We start from the raw sequence: 23,730 nt of genomic DNA on the forward strand, positions 1-23,730 counted from the left end.
CTCGTAGTGCCCTCTTACTAAACCTTCAGGGAGGAATCTCATCATTCATAATTGATTTTGTTCGTATTTGTGGACAATTATGAATGATTAGATTCCTCCCTGAAGGTTTAGTAACAGGGCACTACGAGTTTACTGGCTAATGCCACACGCCAATTCAGGTGACGCGGACTATAACCAGAAATATTGTTTCACGTACATAAATTTCCAAAAGATAGGAAGTTTTTTACGTTTAACATTTCAAAACGTGCTTTGTATATATATGAATTCTGTATGAGATACAATCATTTATGTGGAATGTTGTTCATGCAATTTTGATCCTTGAAACATATTTCTCTACGTTATTCATAAGTAAGGCCCGGATTTTTATGTTTTTACATATTTTTTCCTTTGTATGTACGCTGGTGAAAATATGAAATGTTCGCAAATTACGAAGTAAAGAGCCATATAAACCAAAATCACGTTACATATTTTTACATATTTTGAAGTCTGTTACATATTTTCCGTCTACTGTACATATTTTTAAATAAATTCAGTTTTCTGGCTCCTTTTCGCTAATTTTCTTTAAATAATACGCAAATAAAAATAGGCCTATATATGTAATAATAACACAAAAAGTACTTTATTTAAATACCTGTATTTTTTTCTCTCACTTTGTTCAACCGATTTGCATTGAGGGAAAGCTGGGTTAAACCAAATCGTACACTCTACAATATGCAAAAAAAAAAAAAAAAAAACCGCCGTCAGTTACCGCTTCCAATCCTGAAAAGAAAAATCTGTTTTCTTATATATAAATAAAGAAAACAATATAAGGATTTTTGTGCTTATCGCCTTTGCAAGCAGACGCCACTCGGATATGTGCCGACAAAACAAACTAAAACGCATACAGTTGGCTGGCTTTCTCACCTTTTTTTGTATGTGCAACCTCTACGGAAACACAAGAAACTCAACATTGTGCAGGGAGAAACAGGTGTGAAAATTGCCCGAAAGTTCCAGTCAGTTTTGAAGAGGAATCCGGAAACCTAACATTGAGGACTGCATGCAGGATATTGGATGGAGAAGAAACGGAGGCACCTGATGAAATCAGTCCTGAAAAATGTCATTTGCTGAAGTTCGCGCCTGTCACTTCCTGCGACGTGGAAAGGTCTTTCTCAGCCTATAAAAGGATCCTGACTGACCAACGACTCTCTTTAGCTTCTGAACAATTGGAAAAGTATGTAGTGGTTCATTGAGCATCAGCAAAGTAAGCGCTTTTTTTTTCTAAGATTTTTTTTCATCATATACAATAATGTGGTTTTCATTTTTTCTGAGACAATTTCATTTGTTACTAGTAAAAGCTTGAAGTATCTGTGGCAAGTTAGAGATTTTTTCGAATACCATCATATAAAATACTTAGTGGTTCATGGTGCGCTCCGAAAGTAAGCGCTCGTTATTTTAAATATTTTTTTCTCTTTTGTTATTCAATAATGTGATTTTCATTTCTCCACGAGACAATTTTATTTGTTCTTAGTGAAAATTTGAACGTATCAGTGACAAGTTAGTGACAAAGTTTTTCCATTGCGTAAAATTATTTAGTGGTTCATTGTTCGTCCCAAAAGTAAGTGCCTTTTGTTTAAATAAATATTTTTTTTTTGTGTGTTTATATGTTCAATATTGTGATTTTTTAACTCCTTTATACATATTTTCATTTGTTTCTTCTGAAAATTTGTACGTATCTGTAGGAAGTTATTTACACTTGCTAAGCTTTTATTACATAAATATGTTACAGTATATTAATTAGCTAAGAAAATAGCACAGACACAAAATAAACACGAAAAAATATTTTTACATATTTTCATATTTTTAACATATTTCTTACATATTTCATTGATTTTTGCTACATATTTATGTACATATTTCGGTACTTTGGACTACATAAAAATCCGGGCCTTATTCATAAGTGAAATTTCTTTTTCTTTTTTTAAGTTGAACGTCCCACGGTTATGCCTTTTAAGCTGAAGAACATAGATGATTAATGAAGGTGAATGATTGTAAAAGTAAAGTTCTAGAGCTCTCACCCGGAATCGAACCCAGTGCACCAAAGGTACACATGTTAGCAACTAGAGCAGTGGAAAAGACTATTTAAGTCATAAATATCTGATAGAAAATATTAGTCGAATTTCATAGTATCAACGTACGGTTCTTTAACATAATTTTTGGTGCACATAACTAGGTCTGCGCGGATATAAAATATTCCTCAGATATACACTAACCATTAAAACATTATGACCACCCGTTATTTTCTAAATGAAGTCTTTCGACTGACGTAAGAGGTACGGGTCACAGCAGAACCACTCTCCAAACTGTGACAGGGATCTCACTCGATCAGTGTGATGTTTGTGCGTAGAACGGCGAAGACCTACAATATACCAGGTCGATAGGGGCCAGATTGTGATGACCAGACGGCTGGAACTAGCATCTCGAAAACGCCTCATTAAAGATATTGCACGTCATAGACTCGAAGTTGGTATAACAGGGCGCAAACTGTGGCAGAATTAACAATGGTCTTTAAAAATTGAAGAAGTACGAGTGTGAGTATAATTTTCACCGTACAGTGTTAGATATTGGCCTCCGCACCCGACGGTTCACATGCGTACCAACGACTGGAATGAGCACTTTGCCATCGTCATCGGACAGCAGAGCAAGTGCCACATTGTTACATTGTCGGATAAATCATGATGCTGCTGCCTTCATCACATCGATTACCGGGTCAGAATTCGTCAAAATAACCGCTCGATACGTTGAGGTAGGATGACGATAGGATATTTTTGGCTCCATTATAATTTGGAGAAACTTCACATAGTCTCTGCGGTTCCGGTAGTGCGTGTGGAAGGCACTGTGATGGCTCCTAGCTATCTGCAGGTTCTTGCTAGCCACGTACACCCATTCATGTCAGCCATATTTTGAGCTGGGAAAAGCTTCTTTCAGCAGGACAACGCTCCTTGTAACAAGGCCAACGTTGTGCTGCGGTGGTTCAAGGAGATCCGAGCTCATCGCCCCCTCCGCGAAATTTACAGGAATTAAGTGACTTGTATGTGCAGATGCGGTGCGCCATGCCTCAAGGCTCTCACCAGTCAGTCTCATTGCTTCTGTAACAAACCGCATTGCTGCTGTCCTACTATCCAAAAGTGGACATACACTATATTAGGTAGGTGGTAATAATGTCCTGGTTGGTCATTATATAGGTTTGCTCTATAACATTAACTCAAAAGAAGGTTCTGACATGATTGTAAATACTTAGTGTATAGTTTTTTGAATCCTAAGGTATATTAGTAAATTTCAAGGTAAACTTTAAATACAATCAGTTACTATAAATCAACTAGCCTATATAAAATGGGTAACATTCGGGCACAAATTCGAAATTAATGGAAAAGTGTAGTATTTACTTAAGATACTCTCAAATACAAATATGAATAAAATTGTGAAGTGGATAATGTAACTCAATTACTCTAGAGGAAACAAGACACGAGCATCTTTGATTAGGAAACAAAGGTGCAATGGAGATAGGTCCTTGAGAAATAATATCTATCTCAAACTCGCATAAAATCATATTTGCACTTGATATTTGTTATAGAGTTCTGAAAGGAAAGGAAACCCAACAAAACTATTTAACTCTGGCGGTTATTTGCCTCAAAAGGATAATTCTGCTTTAATGAAAGACAACATAATTGTTTAGGAGACTAATCATTAATATGATTTTACCACCATCTGTATTTTATCCGCCATCCGCAAGGAAAAAAAAAACCGCAGGAGATTACATTGACGTAGGTATCGCCACCTGTGCAGATCTCTAAAAGTAACTATATAAAACAGATTCTGATATACTAGATAAACTACTCTGAACGTGCACTCAAAATTCGTGAGTTTTGATTTTGCATTCGAAAGTTCGTTTCACTTAGCCTAAAGGATGTAACTGTGGGACGTTGAACTGAAATATTTTATTTTGCATTCGAAAGTTTTAAAATATCTTCGTGTGTGTGCATTAATAATCATATGTGGATGATAATCGTTATCCAACTATTTTTAACTCTTCATTTATTCTTCTATATTATTTATGCAACGTAATATATTCTCTTATACATTTTAATATTTAAGTCTCGAATTAGGTTCATAATATTTTCTTAAAGCAGACCATAGTTTATATTGAAATTTGAAAGCTAATATTTAAGGTTTATCGTTTTATGTACAGGGTAGAGCATTTATCTTGAAGCCCCCTTGTAACTTACAGAAAGAAAACTGAAATTTCGCACCATGCAAATACCTGCAAGGGAACATTTTGTGGCATAGCCAGCAATACCCTCAGATCAACAGTGTTGCCAAACCTACTAAACAAACACCTGTAATACACCAAGAACACTACAGTGTTGCCATCATCCAAACTTATTAGGCCTCTGAAGCCATATTAACGCAAGTGAGACGGACGGGGCATGCATCCAAAGTACGTTATTGTCTAATACTATTATCATGATATGAGTTATTTCGAATAAATAGGAACGAAGTTACAAGTAATTGATAATTTTATATATTTTGAAACGCTTTATTTAAAAAAAGTGCTTAGATGAGTATCACATCTGATAACACGTATCGTTTTCAGAAGACGTGACGTAACGATCATAATTCTGTTTACATCAATTCATTATCTCAAACCATTCCAGACATATGAGAAACGTAGGTAATGATTGCTATATTGCTTAAAGAAACGTATTTGTGAGAATATTTTTTTTTTAAAATTGTTGCTTTTCTTTTTAATTTGATGATACATCAACAGATTCTGGTGGTTGTGATTATAAGAAGCTGGGGCGGGAAGGGGGCTATTGCCCTTTCTAAGAGTTTCCGAAATTCCGAAATTCACTTTAATCGATTGTCTACTAATATACTAGTACAAAACGTGAAAGTCTTATGTCGGTGGTGCTCTTGCCCCCTTCAAGCGAAGTCTGAAATAACGCCTCTGACAAGAAGTTCTAGCAGTTACATGATTTTAAGCAATGCTACGGACTTTAACAATGCTTTTGATAATATAGTGTCCTTAGTTTGTAACACTAAACAATAAACGTGATATGTTTTCGTTTAGTATGTAATTTGTAAATTGTAATAACCTGACGTAGTGCCATGTGAAAAAATAAAACTGTATTTTGGTTTGGCAACACTTAATCTAGTAGTACTGCAACGTAATATATTCTAGTAGTATCTTGTCCATATTTGCACAGTGCAAAATTTCAGTTTTTTTTTTTTTTTTTTTTTTTTTTTTTTGTTTGTTTAAATGTTATGATGGCATTTAGAGATAAATGATGTACCCTGTATATTTGGAAAGGAAGAACACCGAATTCCAGTAGTAAAGAGTGTATTTTAAACATACGAAATATTGTAACCAGAGCTGCAGGTTCAGTTCCACTCACATGCCTTTATTGTGAAATAATACCACGTTCTCAGTTTTCGTGCATGTTCCTGTTTCTTCATAATTTCATTTTGCTTTAAAAGTTACCATTCCTACAATAAGACTAATCTTGTGTGTTAAAACGAAATATGACATTGATTTTGTTAAACCTGTTTAAAGAAATCATTTTCCAACACGAAAGAGAAGTTTCCTTAATTAGAAATCAAATATTAAAAATATCAAAACATTCTAGTTTCGTTCCTAATGTCAATTTGCTGTGTGATGTGTATAATACAATACATTAAAATTTAACAATATTCACCCTGTGTGGTGCATCCAGGGGTTTTACTTTTCGTACTATATATTTCATAAACCCCACTGTTTGCTTATTTATGTAGTCCTCTGGATTACTACTTTAACTGCTCTTTAATTTTTCTTTCGGCTTTTGTGGGATTTGCGAAATATATATATTAGTGTTTTAGTATGCATATATTGATGTGTTTAACATGAACATGTTATTTCATACATAAATCTCGAAGTTCGTAAAATCATGTCCCTCCTTTCAAATTACAAGAATATATCCAAATCAGGAGTAGAAATGAGTGGGAACGCGGGGGTGACATCGTTCCCCACTCCAACAATATCTGTGGCGTCCCTCTATTTCCTAATAAATAAATAAATAAATAAAATGGACAAAGATAGGCACGGAGAACAGTGTGACGTCATGCGTCCCCTTACCTTCTCAGATCCACTTTTACTCCTTATCCAAATCAATCTATTCGTTTATTTTTCTTTCTTTGCAGAAGATCTGAAATAATGTAATGCAATTAAACGTTTCAAGTCTTGATAGACTTTCTTGTCATCGGATAGAATCCAGTTACTATATTTTTCTCTCAGTGGCAGTAAACATATTAATATTTGTGTTTGTTAACTATAATTATAATATTATTATTATAAAACCATTTCAGATGACAGTATTATATGTAAATCTCTGTGTCCATTAACATAGTATTTAAAATTATAAATTTCAATGTACAGAGAATCATGAAATTTGATTGATGTTTGCCCTTAACAATAAAGACCATACATTGAGAAAGATACTGTGCATCTGTTTGAACTAAACTTATTTTAATGTATCCAGAATAACTTAATGTAAACATGGTTTAGTCATGATGAACTTCCGTTCTGAATATGCTTGCATTGCTCATAGAAGGTTCTGAATAATTTAGGGTTTTCAACTGGATTGACGTCACAGCGCCAACGAACACAATGGCTACCGAATATGGCATTAACTTCAGAGAATGCCCTGAGCCAACCATCCACAGCAGCGATTACAAGGAAGAAAACCTAGTATCTCTGTTCCGTACGGTTATATACATTGCAGTGATGGTACCGAATCATCTACAAATCTATTGCAACCCTACTCTGATCGTCTGTTGCCATGCAGATATTGAGTAACATATATTTACACTAATGCAGCATGAGCAATTCCGTTATCTGTTCTGAACATTAAAACTTAGTAACAATTTAGCAAGATTAAACTCGTAATACCGACATGTGTTTTATTCCACGATTGATACCTTGTTACAAATCCAATTAAAGCCAATTAAAGAGAGAGAAAAACTTCAAAAAATAAAATTGAAAGTAGTAATGAACATAAAAATTTTTTTAAAGCATATCAGTTACAACTAATTTTGTAGTTTCAGTATATAAAGCAAATATACTATAATAGGCGATAATTATATAATTATTGACACCACAATTTTATCTTATTACTAACTAGTTGTCCCCACTCAAGCTTTTAAATCTCTGTATGCTGTGTTAAAATCATGTTTAAAAGTTCTAATCGTTTACATTTTTTAAAAATAGTTTGCTCACCAATATTATTTCGCTGTCACACGAATATTAATGCTGAAATCTAAATATGGTTATGAACTGTTAATGGTAGTGTGCTTCGTATGGGGTTAGTGATAAAGCTGGTTAAATATTACGTATAGTCTTAAAAGTAAACAGTAACAACTGTCTGTGGTGTATATTCTGTGTTCATGTTGCGTAAGGGCCGCGGGGCTCAGTGGTAGAGCGTTCACCTCTAGTGCATGGGGTCCGTGGTTCGATCCCAGCTCGCGCGAAGTAAACTTTATGGTAGAGAAAACCCTTGTGCGTGGGATTTCTCGTGGTTCTCCCGTTTTTTTCTACTTTCTTCATTCCACGATTTCATTCATTTTTCATCACCACATCTTTAGCATACCCGGCATAAGCGTGGGACGTGAAATTCAGAGATTTCATTTCATATTGCATAATTACTAAATTGTATTGTGCTTGACACGAATTAAATACTACTTGAACGTACATAAATGATTACAACCTTACATTCAGTTCGGATATTAAGTGAACTTTGTGGTGGACAAACACCGTGTGCGTGGGTTTTCTCGGGGTTCTCCCGTTTCCTCCCACTTTCTTCATTCCACCATTTCATTCATCTCTCATTATCACCGTCTCCTTTAGCCTAACCGGCATAACCGTGGGACGTAAAACTTAAAAAAATTAAATTAAATTAAAATCAATTCGGATATTGTCTTAATAATAGGGTCTAAACAGCAAAACACATTCATTACAGTTTGAGTTGCAATTAAATTAAGTATACATTACTATAGAAATACACTAATATTAATGCTTAAATCTAAATATAGTAATAGACCTTGTCTTAAGTAATTAAATTGAAACAATGCAATTTTTAGTTGCAATTAAATTGTTACAATAATTTTAAATCTGCAGTTCGCCACCATGCTAGCACAATCTATTGGCATCAGACAGGCATGTAGCAGAGCGGCAGCTGTTAGCTATTAGGAATTAGCGTTAGTCACAGACGGAGACATTTCCCTTTTATAGTAAGTACATTCGTTGTAGCTTGCATTTAAGCCTTGAAATTTCTTATGTACTTTCACCAGTTTCACTAATTAGTAACTTCGGTTAAACTGTTGTTCTTGTACGTTTTTTAAGTTAAGCGAAGATTAAGTTGATCGTTAAATTTGACATAGTAATTTTCACATTTTTGTAAATACTACCACTATTATTACAAATATTAATAATAACTCGAAATTGACTTTGATGTTGTGTTCATTGATATTGTTTTGTAGGTACTAGCGAAACAAAAGAATTCGAGAACTTCGAAAAGAAAACAATATTTTAAAAGTAATAACTTCCCACGGCAACGCCTTTTAGGGTAAAAGAGATGAGTGATTAAAGTGAATGGATATGAAAGAGTTAATGGAATGAAAATGAATACATTACTAGCTTGAACTGTCAAATGACGTTAGGCCTGACCGCCTGCGACTGATATACCCTGAAATTTGGGACATTAAGTCTATCTCATGCGTGAAAGACTTACTACGTTTTAGACTGTCTTTCAATCAAATAATCATAATAAAGAGTCGATTTATTGTTCTCGTCTTTTATAAAATTTATATTTAAACTGTACTTACTCATATTTTTTAAACACTATTTCTATAGTCATTTCTCGAAATAAAAACTGCCTAGCTTTGCAGATGACGCTTTGTTCGCACTAGTTCAGATGACATTTTCAGCATATTGGATTATTTATGATTTCATCCGTATTCGGAATATACATTTGATTTGGTGAAGGTGTTATCTGGAAGTTCGTGGAACTGCTTTATAAATTTACCAAAATGGTCGAAAAATGGAAATATTCTCTTTTTTTTAGTGATGCATAGTATTATTTTAAAGAGTCTGTATCCTCGACCAACCAGTGATGCGTTGCATAACACAGTTGTTCCCAAGTTTTTGTGCCTAACATGTACTGTACAAACGCCCACATCGCAACACACTTGTTTGATATTTTATTAATAATAATATAATAGTGTAACACTAGAAGTTCTTATAAAGGACTAATTGTCGTTAGTGGCTCCATGTAGTACTGAGCATTGTTTGCTCCCGCCGGAGGTGTTAACTGATATATTCTGTGTCAAAATTGATTTTAACTGATTATTACATTTTCGTGATTTTAAAATTCTAAAAGTTCGCGACACATCAGTTGGAAACCACTGTCATAATAGACCAAACTTAATTCCGAACTTTTTATACACTAACTCTTATTTGCTGTATACATGGCGCACATAGGACACGAAATGGATTTAAGTATAATTTTATATTTCATTGTGAAAGAGACTGAAGAGAATTACTCGTTCAATCGCCATAGTTTGGACAGAATTATAGCAGGGCAGGGTCAAATTTTAGACATAGGGCGAAACTATTTTGCTATTTATTGATTGGTAATTCTACAACGTTATTAGCGTTTACAGGAAAAAGTGTCCAAAGTTGAGGCATATATCAGTCGATCTGCCTTATTAAGGTGAAAAAATAGTATGAGTGACTAAAACCTCATGCGTAGTTTTTGAGAAGAAAAAATAATTTATATTTATACTTAAACTACTTAGGCTAGATTATTGAGGTGAAACTGATACTGAAGTATACGCTCATTGAACTCTTTATGATGATACTAGCAACACGACAGTACATAAGCTAAAATTAACATTTAAATTTTGATTTCTGATTAAAGTATTGTCCAAAGGTAACGCATATCAGTCAGTAAGTAACATCGAGCTAAATAGTATAACACGCTTGAGGATAAATTGTCTTACCTAGTTTTCGAGAATTTAATTTATGGAACTTCTGTGGCGCTAAAAAGTGTTATTTCTGGCCAATACTATGAAGTCAAAAATTATCCGCAATTTTAACATAACTCTTCTTGCATTGTTCACACTGAGCTCTGTCCACTTTATTTTATTGTTATGCTATGAAAGTTTGATCCTAATTCCTCCATTTGTCTTCTTTTTGTTGCAGATAGATCATTAGAAGTTTGCGCCAAAGAGGAACAACGAGCATTGATCCCGGCTTTTGTGGTTGAAAAGTGTATGAATGGCCGCAGTCCATCAAAGACTTTCGGCATAATACGAGAACAGTGTTTTGCCACAGCGGAGTGTCTATGAATGGATTGAAAAATTCAAAAAATGGTCGCACAAGTATTACGCACAAGGAAAGAGGTCTGACGACCATTTATGGCTACAAATGATGACAACCTTGATCGTGCACGTGACATGGTTCTGCGACAGACGAGTGACTATTGATGAGGAAGCACCTCGTCTGGAAGTTAGTCATAATTCCTGATACACTTTCCAACCACAAAAACTTGATCAGTGCTCGTTGTTTCTCTTTAGTGCAAACTTTTAATGGAGCGGCCATGATCTATCTGCAACAACAGGAAGACAAATGGAGGAATTATAATCAAACTTTCATAGCATGATCACAACAGCATAATAATAAAATAAACGTTGGACAGAGGTCAGTATGAACAATGCAAGAAGAGTTATGTTAAAATTGCGGATAATTTTTGACTTACCCTCGTAATTAATAAAGTTTATTTTAGTGAAGAAATTATGCAGTGTATGTGCATTGGAAAGTGTACTGTTTGCTAGCAGATTGTATGTTCGCTTTTCCTAATAGTGGCACACACACTACTTCTAATAAAACATAAATAGTATCTATAAGATAATCTTGTAATTAATCTGTTGAATCACATTGCTTTATTTTTTTCTGAAATATTTGAGTAATTAAATAAAATACAGTAAAGTGTTCATGATCTTTTTTTTTTTTTTTTTTTTTTTTTTTTTTTTTTTTTTTTTTTTTTTGCCGCGGCAAAAATGTATATTACTACGGGACAGAACCCTTCCTTTTACGGACATTAACAAGTCTTCTTTTCCATCCTCTTCATAAAGAATAGGAACTTTTCTTCGTTCATTCCTATTTCTCAGAAAATATGTTATTCAATTTGAAAATAAATCTGCGATACATTACAGTGAACAGAAAGTGTCTTTTTATGATAAATCAATGACCTAATGAACCGCCGCACAAAACGGGTGGAAGCTAAATTTGAAATTATTCTTTTCTCTGTCCACAATCAGTTTCTATCTAGGGGGAAGGAGATCTTCACTGATTAAAAACACTCGTGAAGATACAGTCGCATGGTCAAGAATTCTATGCGCAACTTCTCTTCACAAGTCCACTCCTTTCTCCTTTAGGGGTTTGCATTTTTCCGTATAACTGCAAAGATAAAGGAACAAACGTCGTTAATTTTGCGGTACAGTTTCAACGAGAAATATTTTTTTCTTTCGTCTTGTTTCGAAAATACTCCCAATGGTTCGAATACAAAGAAATTCGATACTTATGTACCTTTTCTGTTGTATTCCAAGGAATTGCTGAATCTGAACAATTGTTCACTCTGCTCCCAATTACCTTGAATTTTAGTAAATATCATAAACACCAAAATATATGGAAGACGTAGAAAGCGATCATTAGGATATATATGATATATTCTCGTAAATTTGGTATTAAATAAACTAATAGTAAGTTTCCAGGTCCTTCTAAACTGGAATGTGGTGGCATCTTCCACAGTGTCAAATATACTGAAAATAGCTATTTATGTAATAGTATTTTATATGATAAATCACCTACTGTTGCTTGAGCCTCCAAGTTATCTTTTGTATTGCATAATAAACTTCCAGTTTTGTTGAATATAGTCTTCTTCTGACCACTTCGTCTTGTAGGTTACTATTGATTTTACGACATCGATACTTTTCTTCATATCACTATATACAGGGTGTAACAAAAAGATATAGCAAAATTTCAGGGGTGGATTCCATATGGGTAGACAAGCAAAAAAGTTCATATGAGCTTATGTCGGGAAATGCATAGTTACGGAGATACGACCATTGGGCCACCATTCTGGTCGCCCCTGAATGACTCAATTTAAACCTCAATAAGTCAGCCTCTAATTAAGCTAGGAAGATAATTTTGGTATCAACGTGTTCCTGAAGGATGAAACTTTTCGCTAGTATGCATTTTATGCATGTGAGGGGTACCACAGCTTACGAGGGAGGGAAGTACGTACTTTTTCGTTTTTTGCATCATAATTTTGGGGATGGCAGTCCTTTTCCCTTGGGAGTACACTCATAAAATTTGGCATGTGAAGCAATGAAGTAGTCCACTATTAATAATACCTTGTATGCGTAGTTGTTGCGTAGAAGTCTTACATGGAGCCTTCCTGAAAATAAATGTAATTTTCAAACTGAGGCTCAAAAAGTTGGTCAAATTTGCCCTTCCCCTTCTTCCATCATATAAGTAACACGTACACATACAAGCTATTACCATATAGTGGACTATTTCATTGCTTCACATAAAATGCTTATCAGTGAAAAGCTCTCGTCCTTCAGGAACACATTGATAACAAAATTATCTTCTTAGCTTAAATTAGAGGCGGACTTATTGAGGTTTAAATTGAATTACATTGATAGGTGACCAAAATGTGACTATTTCACACTGCCAGGCGGCTCAATGGCTGTAACGATGTATTGTCTGGCATATGATCATATGAACTTTTTTGCTTGTGTACCCGTAAAAAATCTACCCTTGAAATTTTGCCGTACCTTTTTGTTACACCCTGTATACTGTTCATCAAATTCCCATTAATTCATTTCAAAAGTTTATGAAATTGTGTATTTTAACAGATACCTCAAGTTCTAAGTTGTGATGATATTGAATTTCAAATTTTTAGCTGTAAAGGTATTCATAAACTTGTTTGTGATGACTTACAAGGGAAGAAAGGGAAATTAGATATATATCGAAGTGGAAGATGGTTTATATACCAATCGAAAGCCTATTACGAAACTGTAATAAACATTTTCCGAATGCATATGCTGTGCGAGTTATATGAATATACAGTGTGTTCAGAAAATCCGTTTCCACCCCTAGAAATCGCAAACGATAAGACAGATGTCAAAACAGGGAAACACGTGTTTGATCATTTTAAAAGTACAACTTATCCAAAACAAAAAAAAAAAAAATGTTGTCCCAGGACCACTCGCAGGGTCCCAGGCTGGATTCAGATCAAAAATTGAAAAAGGTAAGGGGGTCAAGTAGTGTATCGTTGGAAACCTGTTGGGAAATGAAAGAGGACGAAACCAGTCTCGACTCTATAAAATCACCCTGTGTAAAATGGCCTCCGTTCAAAATATCAGCAAAAGCATTGTAAAATCTATGGCTACCCCCAAAAAACCTGAAACGGTGAGACAGATGTCAAAACAGAAACACGTGTGTTATCATTTCAAAATCGCAGTGATTGAAAGTAAAATTATTTGTCCCAGGGTACTCTGCAGGGTCCCGGACGGTTTCCTACTAAAAATTTTCAAATGGCAACGGAGGGGGGGGGGGGTATAAAGTCGCACATCGTTTAAAGCTGTTGTTAAATGAAACAGATGGAACAAATCTGGACGCTCTACGGTAACACGATGCAAACATCTTGCGTTTAGGTCTTCTTTCTGTAGTCGGGATTTAGTTCATTTTCACTTTAGTTCTTGTACTCTACGGAAAGAAAGGAAATTCCGCTACTGTGAGATTCTGCTCTTTGGACCCAGCAATGTCTGACTGAATAAAAAAAAATAATAAAATAAAATAAAAAATAAAAATAAAAAATAAAATGAAAGCAAATTAAGAAATAAAGAAAAGAAAAGACATAACATTTGACATGTTTCAGTATAGAACTGACTGGTTAACATATAATGCATAACTACAAACATAAATAAATAGAGGTTGGAGCCATAAGAAATAAAAAGACTTTTCCCTCTATTTAATTATGTTTATGACTGTACAATAGTGGTACTTATGCTCGTTGTCTGGATTATAAATTATAAAATGATTCAAACAAAAATTTCTTGCAACAGGAACAGTGAATACGTGCAAATGTCTCACAATGACAAGTGCTGATTGCAAAATGGAAAGTGAATGCGCTCGGAGAAGAGAAATGAAGATGTACATTTTGACCGGCCGCCATTTTGCACAGGGTAATTTTAGAGAGTCGAGACTTGTTCCGTCTTCTTCCATTTCCCAACAGGTTTCCAACGATATGCTACTTGACCTCCTTATCTTTTGCAGTTTTTGAGTTGGACTCCGTCTGGGACCCTGTGGGTGGCCCTGGGACAACATTTTTTGTTTTGGTACGTTGTATTTTTAAAATGATTAAACACATGTACGATTTCTAGGGGTGAAAACGAATTTTCTGAACACCCTCTATATTCATATAACTCGCACAGTATATGCATTCGGAAAATGTTTATTACAGTTTCGTAATAGGCTTTCGATTGGTATATAAACCATCTTCCACTTCGATTATAATCTCCATCTCTTCCCTTGTTAGTTATAAAGTTTTGTTTTCGATCACTACTGTTTTAAAGATATTCATTCAAAAAGTTCGTGTATTCCGTACATCTGCAGTTGAATCATACCCATCAAACAAAGCAATATATATAATTTGTATTAGTAATCTCTTTAATAGTACTTGTCTGAGAATTTAATCTTCCGATTTGGGTTTCTCAGTACATCACTGATTCTTACAGCACTTTAAAGGTAAAGTTGCTCATAGTATATTACTTGAAAAGGTTAAGTTGAAGTGACATGCTTTATAGCGTTCTCCGAAAGCGTCGTTAATAATAGATTCAGAACTCGGTAGCGGAAAAACGAAAATTTCAGAACCTTTCTTGAATTAACCATGACTCGCAAACATAACTGGCTAACACGGAATCACCGCTGTAGTTTGGAAAATGTTTTCTTTTGTGAGAGGTTGATATTTTAAAGACTAAAGTAATAAAACAATGAATTGTTATCGTTATACAGTTGAGCCATATATGTTAGATACAACTTACAGTGTTGTAAAATCCTATTCCTTTAGAGTACAGTCACAGGCTGAAATTCTAACACAGTTCTCTTAAAACTTTTCATTAAACAATAAATAATACTACTGAAACAAAAACCACTAATTAAGCGCTTAATTACCCTCGCTGTCATGCTGTAGCCATGTCTACCTGTTCAGTTCCAACCGGGATTTGCTGACAATTTTAGAAACTGAATTATTGTAATGTATCATCTGCTTGATTTTGTTTCCAAACTATATGCTATGCATAAGTGTCTGAAGTCTTATAGAACGGCAATGTCCATCTGTCTGTGGACAGGTATCAGAGCAAAACCTGTAAGAGATATGGAGAAACGAGGTTTTCCAATCGATTCAGCGTCCTAAGATTAGGTTCTTTCTCTTCCGTTAACCCATTATTTAAATCGGAAGTGGTTCAAATTAGCCGTTTCCTGTTTTAGCGTTTATCGCCATTAAACCAAAAACAGTAATAAATAGCGACAAGCGGTTTTTTGCAATCTATTTAGCGTCTCGAGAGAAAATATCGTCACAACCCGCAAGACTTTCAAAACCTTAATTGGTTGAAGTTTACTAGTACTTCCGGAATCAATATTGATTTGCATGGATCCAAAACGATAAGAGATGAGTAACGGCTTTTTGATATGAATTCAGCATTCGGGGAACAGGCTCTGTCTTGATCTTTTTTCCTCTGTTACAACCAGTAGTTACACATGCACTACTTCAAGTTGGAATATTAACTTCGCATAGTTTGAAATTCTGATGTAGTTTCACACTGAAACGAAACTCTCTTTGTTTGTTTGTTTTATCGCCTGTGTATGAAAATGAAAAAAAAAAAAAAAAAATGCTCAGCGATAATCACTCTTTAGTTAATCGACTTAAATGTGTATTGAAGTTCGCATCATTATGCTAATATCTGTGATATCTAAAACTGAAACTAATAAAAGAACTAGTGGTGTCTTTGATTAGGATGTACAAACACAATACAACATAACTGTACCCATTTAATTTTTTTAAGTGTCAAAAATTAATGTGCTCACATTTATTGCTTCATTTAATTCAGTCGAGTACTATATGTAAAGTATTTAACAAGCTAATTTATTTTGACTTCTCAATAATAAACCAATTGTTTCTTCGTAAACCTCAGGAGTCTTATGCAGAGTCATTCTGACGCGTGATTAGTACGATACTAAAGAGATCAACTAACCTTTTTCCCTTTAGTAGTCAGGCCTTTAGTATGACGCTAATCATATGTCAAAATGACTCTGCATAAGGCGGCAGATGAATAGTATTGAAGGTGATACTTCATTTGCAATGTACTGTATATCGAGCTTATTAATGTTCAGTTAACATTGATAAAATAACATTCTGATAAAATGTCATTTTTCTTGAAAGAGACAATTTTTGTAACCATGATGTCTTTTTTTTCTGCCTACGGGAATAGTCAAACACTTATAGTTCGGTACACAGGGTGGCTATCGGTCACGAATGACACGAAAACGTCACAAAATCAGAAAACGGTCATGAAAGTCAAGAGAAAGTCATCAAATTTAGTTTTTAGTTTTTTTAATCTGTACAAATATAAGTACAGACTGGAAAATTTTGTTCTATAAAACATCAAAATTCACCACTAAAAATGCGTCTGGTCGTCTTTAGACGCTGCCAAATCGCTAGCAAAACATGCTTTTATCGCATGCATGAAAATTTGGCCTATTTCACACCCAAATTCACTCTTGAGAATGTTACGAAATTTTATGGTTTAGTAAAGAAAAGATCCCTAAAAAGTCACGGAATTTCATTTTGGAATTTTAGTAGATACCCTGGTACACGTTGCAGCAGAGGCATAAAATATAGGTCATATTGTATGCTTCGAGTTTTATCATTACAGGTTCTTGTTAGTGCTCTACTTAAAATGTATGCATTATCTGTTAAAATTATATTCACTAGTTTCTCACAGTTCACACAGTACAATCTGTGGTCTACTTATTTTACACTGTTGCTTGCTCCCATACTTCTGAAGTGGAGCTGCTTTGTGTTTATATGGTTATTGTAAGCGCTTTCGATGCGGGTGACTGGTTCACCGCTGAGCTGCGTTTTTAGAATCCCACGTTAGTTGTAGGTCCACGTCGTACATAGCCTCGTGCTGAAAGGGGCGTTAAACTCGGATCCGACAACTGTAATCCATATAGCTGAATTGTTAAGTGTCGTTTGTTTGGGTAACCTTGGTAATAAGTTTAACGAATATTAACATTCAAATTAAATGAAAACAGATCGGCTAACTTTTTTCTTGCTTGAGAATTGTTTAATTTTTGATCTAATCGACCATAGAAAAGTACTAAGATCAGACAACTTCTTAAGGAAAGGTGTAAGTCTTTCGAACATAGAGATGTAGAGGGTGAAAGGTTTTTCTTTTACATTCGCTTTTATACAATTCGGAATACGATATATATATATATATATATAATATAATATACTTAATGAAAGTATTATTCACCTATCATTTAGTCGCTAGCAGAAGAATATATGTAGAATTCATACATACATGTTTTTTAGCCAGTGATTTGTAAATGAATGGACCAATTTAGGAGCTTTCGGTAACAATCAATCACATGTTTATGCATGTAGAACTTACAAATGAAAATTTGTTTGCTCAGAAGTTACTGACCAAAAATTAAGAACGAAAATTGTTCATTCCCTGCTGACGTTTTACATGAGTACAAAGTTGAGTAATAAATTGTACTACTTCTTTACAACATCTTCCATAAATCTATTTCTAGTATTAGGAGCATAGATCAAGTTATCATAAGCAATAGAAAGAACTTAGTAACCACAGCATATAAATTTGATGATATATTCAGATTTGAAGAGAGAACTATGAGGAAAATATCTGATAATCATGTAATATACATTCTTCCGCCATCTTATTTTAAAGGCATTGTTAGCAACAAGACTCAGATATAATCCGTGTTTTCTAAATAGGTCCTATTTGTTTCGGTTTCCTGGAGATTAAAAATGCGTTTTTTTTTTAATTTTTCTTTTAAGTATGATCAACAGTCTTAACTATTTTTGTATTTGTTATACTACAGTTAAAATGAATAACGTTCTGGTCATCATTTAAGAAATAATCAAATTGCCAAAACGGTAGCAGTACTATTTCGAATTCTTTCGGAATACTTCTAAGATTTGTAACTGGGTTACTAGACGTAAGAGACAAGGAATACTATCAATGAGATAAGCTATTCTTATTCATAAAACATCGCGTCCCCTTACCGTTCTCATCCCTAGTCGAAAGATTTTCTTTGAAATGAACTCAACTTTATTACTTCTCTAAGGATCCGGGAAAATGTAGTCACACTGATTGGAACCACTATGTTTAGTGAGGAACTTGCTAATGACAGTGTGTGCCAATTGTTTTATATTTCCTTTACAAGTCTTTTACAAAATATACTTCAATTTGTTAAACCTTTTAGATATTCTTTTGTCAAATGAAGGTCCATATATTTCATCGCTCCTCGGAGATTTTAAACTCTGTGCATATTTTGAATCGTAGTTAATTCGTATTTTAATCCGTAGTTAATTTCAAGATTTTTCAAGTTGAAACAGAAGAAAAGCTATAATTTAGTAATCAAATCTACATTTATCATTGTACAGTAACTACTGACAAAGGATCTTCTGATACATGAAATAGTTTTCTCTGTATTTGATTCTCTTCTTTTTACAATTTAATCTGGCTGTTTGCATGTTAGTTAACATGTTAAACCAGTGTTGTCCAATTATAATGAGCCTGAGGGACATAACCGTCTTTGCTAGCAAGGTGGAGGGCCGCAGCTAGTAATAATAATAATAATAATAATACATTATTATTATTCTACAAAAGAAAAATATAAAAACGTATTTGAAATATTACGTTCAATGTGGTACACGAGGGTGACTAGGAGAGTTTACAAGGGCTGGGATATCTACATCCAATCCTGTTGTTGCGAGCCGCAGAAGATGTAAAAGAAAAGAATCTCCAAGGCAGCTTCTGAAGCGATTCTTCACAATTTTCATGGTGAATTGGTATGGTTGGTTTGCATTGGTTAATTGAAGTAATCGTTCCTTTCAGCAACGATGCCTTGCCTATAGCTACATTACCGACTCCAGTGTTGCCTTGGATGTCCGAGCCTTTTTGTTGTACAGCCTTGTAAGCGTTAAATGGATGCCTTATTTCTAAAGAAGAAGGGAAACACTAAAAGAATGAACATAAATGAAATTATTATCAGTAATAACAATCGTATGTCGTGAGAGCTTTGTGGGCCGCAGAAAATGGTTTGGCGGGCCACATGTGGCCCGCGGGCCGCCATTTGGACAGCTGTGTTAAACCATTACCGGTACTCTAAAGTTGAAATTGTTCTTAATGTTGATTCGTTTCTACTTTTACTACCAAATGGATTTTATCATACAAAACAAATAAAATAATGTTATATAATGTTACACAGTTAAAAAAGACAACTCTTCATTATTAGTATCCCTTGAAGTTATGTTGCGATGTTCTAGATTTAAAAAAACGTATTCTCAGTTCTAATATTTTAATCCTAACGTATGCTGGAATGATATTTGTTTCTGTTTATATTTATTTGTATTTAATAATTTGCAACTTCCGTTAGTGATGTGGTTTAATGAGATCAGTTAGTAGTTCAGACCAAATGGACTAATGCGTGCTGTTTTTTGTGCATTATGTATAAATATTGTCAATATAATTTTAAGTTCCATTGTAACAGTGGACTCGTACAGTGCCACGGGTATAACGCATGTAGTAGCTGCATATTTGAAATGTCATTTCACGGGAAGAATAACAATAACTCATTCTTTACTAACTGTTTGTGTGAAAACAATGTCATTCTTGTAGTTCGGTTTACCTCAAGCACCACACGTGATTGCTATTAATTTCTGTTGTAAGAAAATTGCTAGTATTTATCACGTGCGTGTCTGTAGTGCTTGGCTGTTTTCCAGCATTGTAAACAACGAAAGTAATAGTTCATTTTGTGTTCGACAAGCGATCGTGGTGTGATGGCGAAGCCTTGTTATTGTGTGGAGAAGTGGTGCGTTTTTCATACTGGTGTGGCTTTACGTTTGGTTTTAAGTGCTAATGCAAGGAGAAAAGGCAATCTCGAATTGTTTATAATGTAATATTGCAAGTTTTAGGATTTGAGCGGTAGTTTAGAACCTGCTCCATTTTTTCGTTCTCCCTCTTTCTTCTCTTCCAGCGAGGCAACAGCGAATGCACATTCCTCTTTGCCGCATTTTCTGGCAGTGTCTTGTCGATTGTGCTTCTGTTTCCGTCTCTTTGGCAAAGGTTCAAGTGCTTAGAAGACATCTACTTTGTTCTGTTTTTATGTATTTTCTGGAGTAACCATTGTGTGTATATATATTCAGGTGTTTGTGTGTGTGTGCGTACTCAAATGGTAGCTTCTGATTCACGCACACTATTTGGTACTGCGTCATCTGCAAACGTTACAGAACAACTACGGAAAAGACTTTCTTTGTGTTCGATAAAGTCAGTACGCTTCCGGAATGTGCAAATAAAGAGTTTGAGGTAAAGTCCTGGGTTAAGCGAGTGTGGTATCACAGATTTTCATTTCCAAGAACATGACAATTGTATGTTCACACTTATAATAAATAAATAAAATAGTAATATACCTATCAGAGCTTATATAATATAGTGAGGTTGTATCAGGCGTTTCATCGGCTCATACTGTACGTAGTCTTGAAACAAAAGCGTAACCTACTAGATCGCATGTGCTAAATTTAACGGTGGTATTTTGAGAACAGAAGTCTCATTTTTTTTTTTTTTTTTTTTTTTTTTTAATGTGGACGGTGATGTACAGATTGGGGATGTACGTGAAAATTTTTTTTCCCTTAAATATGTTATTTTTGCCTTCAAAATTATATTAAATATGTAATTTGCAAAAATCATCGTAATACTAACAATAAGATCTCACTTGTTTAGCACACTTTCTCTTTAAATTTCGTTGAAAGTATGATTCGAGTAGAGTTAAATCGCAAAAAAATACACTGTATGAAGAAAGTTTCAAACCAAACATTTTCCTTGCGAAAGTGTTTGTTCCCATGAGCTATATGGTGAGCGTACGTACCATTGGCGCGAGAGAGAGATCGTAAAGGGAGTTAAAACTTCAATCCATCCATCCTTACATACAGTTCAAATCCGAATCAAAAGTTATCTCCATTTTATTAAAAATAAATAAATCTATGACAGAAGTAGAAAATTTTACTATTTAATAGAGCGTACAGGATTAGTATCAAGACAAAATTTATTTTCGTTAGAAATGTTGGATTTTTGAAGTTGTGGATTGAACCTTGTATGCACAAAATTGAATTTTCCTTTCATTTTCAATGCTATTTTAACAGGAAACATTGTAGGATTTTAAAAAAAGTTTTGCATTTTTTTTGTGTATGTGTAGTCTGAAGCAGGTCAAAAATTTCTATTAGCTACATTTAAAAAATCGACTTTCGGAGCGTTGTTGAATCTGCATACTGCTATTAAATTTGATTAATATCGGCATATACGAAATTTTACATATGCTTGAGATAGTGTAATATGAACTAAATTAAGGCTTGATACGAATTAAGTCTTAACCCTGTTTATACATATAGTATGAACAAGATAATAGAAATACTTCTCGAAATAAGAACTTCTTGTAATAATACTATGTTGGGCCATCTTTAGCACGAAATGCAGTTTGAATTCTAGTAGGAATGGACATAATCAAGTAATGCATTATGGTTAATGGAATTTGAAGCCATTCTTCATGTAGCACAATCTCGAGCTTAGGTAGAGACAATGATAATGGAAGCCGAACCTGATTTTCAAAATTTTCTCACATACGCTTGATGGTAAGTTCTGGGGATTGGGCATTTTAGGGATAGTGCTGAACTTCTCTAGCAATCATTCAAACTTGGGCACAGCCAGCGGTATGAATATTAGCGTTATCCTGGAGTGTGGGATAGGTGTCGGGAATTTGCATTGATGTATGATTATAATTATCTAAGGGTGATATGGCTGACTTGACCGTGTAACAGAGCTCCCTCATAGCTATATGGTTTGCGTACGCACCTATGGCGCGCGAGATCTGGGTTTGATTCCCGGTGGAAGTTCCTGTGGTTTGGATCTTCTGTTATGCTATAGGCTTACGTCTCATATAGACTCGGTTCTGAAAGTTATGCTACACTCAAATAATCGACCGTGTAATATGGCAAGGGGACTGCTGAATTCAATATGATACGGCATCTCATGCTATGAATCACCAGCATGCTTGACAGGCGGGTGGAAGCAGTTATACATCATATGCTTGACTCAGTGATAGCCATACGAAAACGCATCAAATGGAGGGGAAGACAGTAAGTGTACACTTGTCCAACAGAATGTTTCTCCTTTGGTTTTGTGGTAGCTAGATTATGCACGTAGTCTTTGAGACATCCCCCCTCCCCACTAATAGCTTGGCGATTCGCTGTTCTTGGTGACATTAAGGTATTTAGATGTCCGTTTACTTTGCTATTACCTTGGCGGTTGTAATATTTTTTTCCTGCGACATCACTCTGTGATTCTTGTCCTCATGCTCAATTTTTCTGCTACTATCATGCTTAGCAAATTGTTCTACAGTGCAATATGTATTTATGATTTCGTTAACGTGCTCTACTGAATCAAGTCGCTGTTCATTCCACCATTTCATTCATCACTCATCATCACCGTCTCCTTTAGCCTAACCGGCATAACCGTGGGACGTAAAACTCAAAGATTTCATTTCATTTTTTCAAGTCTCTGTTTTGGTCTCACATGTTCCTGTTAAACGGACACCGAATTCAGTGAGGCCTGAGGTTCCTGTTCACTCACCACATCGGCACAACGTGTACGACGCACTTTCTCTCGCTATAGTTAGTCAATCCAGGAATGCGGAAGGTTGAATAATGCCATGCTTATGTGACCAGGTGCATTGAAACTATGGCAGTTTTGCCAGGCATTTCTACTATATTGTCTGCTGTGTGGAAAATACGAAGTTTTAATAGGTTCGGCAGTTTTTGGTGTGAATTAAAGTATCCATGCTAAAATTATATATTGATTGGAACTTTACCGTGGTACCCAGCGATATTGTACAGTTGCCGGTTTACATCATCACATAATCAATTTAGAACCACATTATGTAAATTAAACAAACTTGGTAAGTTCTGAAATTTTGTTTACTAAATGTACTTAAAACTAGAAGGAATTTATTTTTTCTAATTTGTCGTTGAACTAATATGGCTGTAATAAAGTAGGTTGGAGCTCAAAATCCGTTTTCTGAGTCAACGTTTGAAATGGAACTTAGTGGAGTCTGAATTTGATTTTTATCCTATGTCGCGTATCCACCGGAAATCATCCTGTGTACAAATACAATAAAATTAAACATCATTAAATTTTTCATAGGAACAGTACTTTCACTACGTTTTCTGCATTTATGAACTGTCTGTTGATGAACTAAGAAAAAGCATTATACGAGAAGCTGCTATGGCT

General features: G+C 34.7%; 1 protein-coding gene across 9 annotated transcripts in view; it reads left to right on the forward strand.

Annotated features, from left to right (window-relative positions):
* The window catches only part of mub (poly(rC)-binding protein mub), a 334,826-nt gene that overhangs the window by 59,704 nt on the left and 251,392 nt on the right, over positions 1-23,730 (forward strand). The window contains exon 2 of one of the 9 annotated variants that reach the window (XM_081748787.1): positions 8,186-8,298. The exons of 7 other annotated variants lie outside the window; for them this stretch is intronic. The gene's annotated coding sequence lies outside the window, so the exon portion shown is untranslated. Of the gene's footprint in view, positions 1-8,185; positions 8,299-20,364; positions 20,758-23,730 lie in introns of those variants that run through there. One more of the 9 variants, XM_081748791.1, reaches the window with a different exon arrangement.

This window comes from Thermobia domestica, chromosome 2 (assembly GCF_964235325.1).
Source record: "Thermobia domestica chromosome 2, izTheDome1.hap1.1, whole genome shotgun sequence".
Classification (NCBI taxonomy): domain Eukaryota; kingdom Metazoa; phylum Arthropoda; class Insecta; order Zygentoma; family Lepismatidae; genus Thermobia; species Thermobia domestica.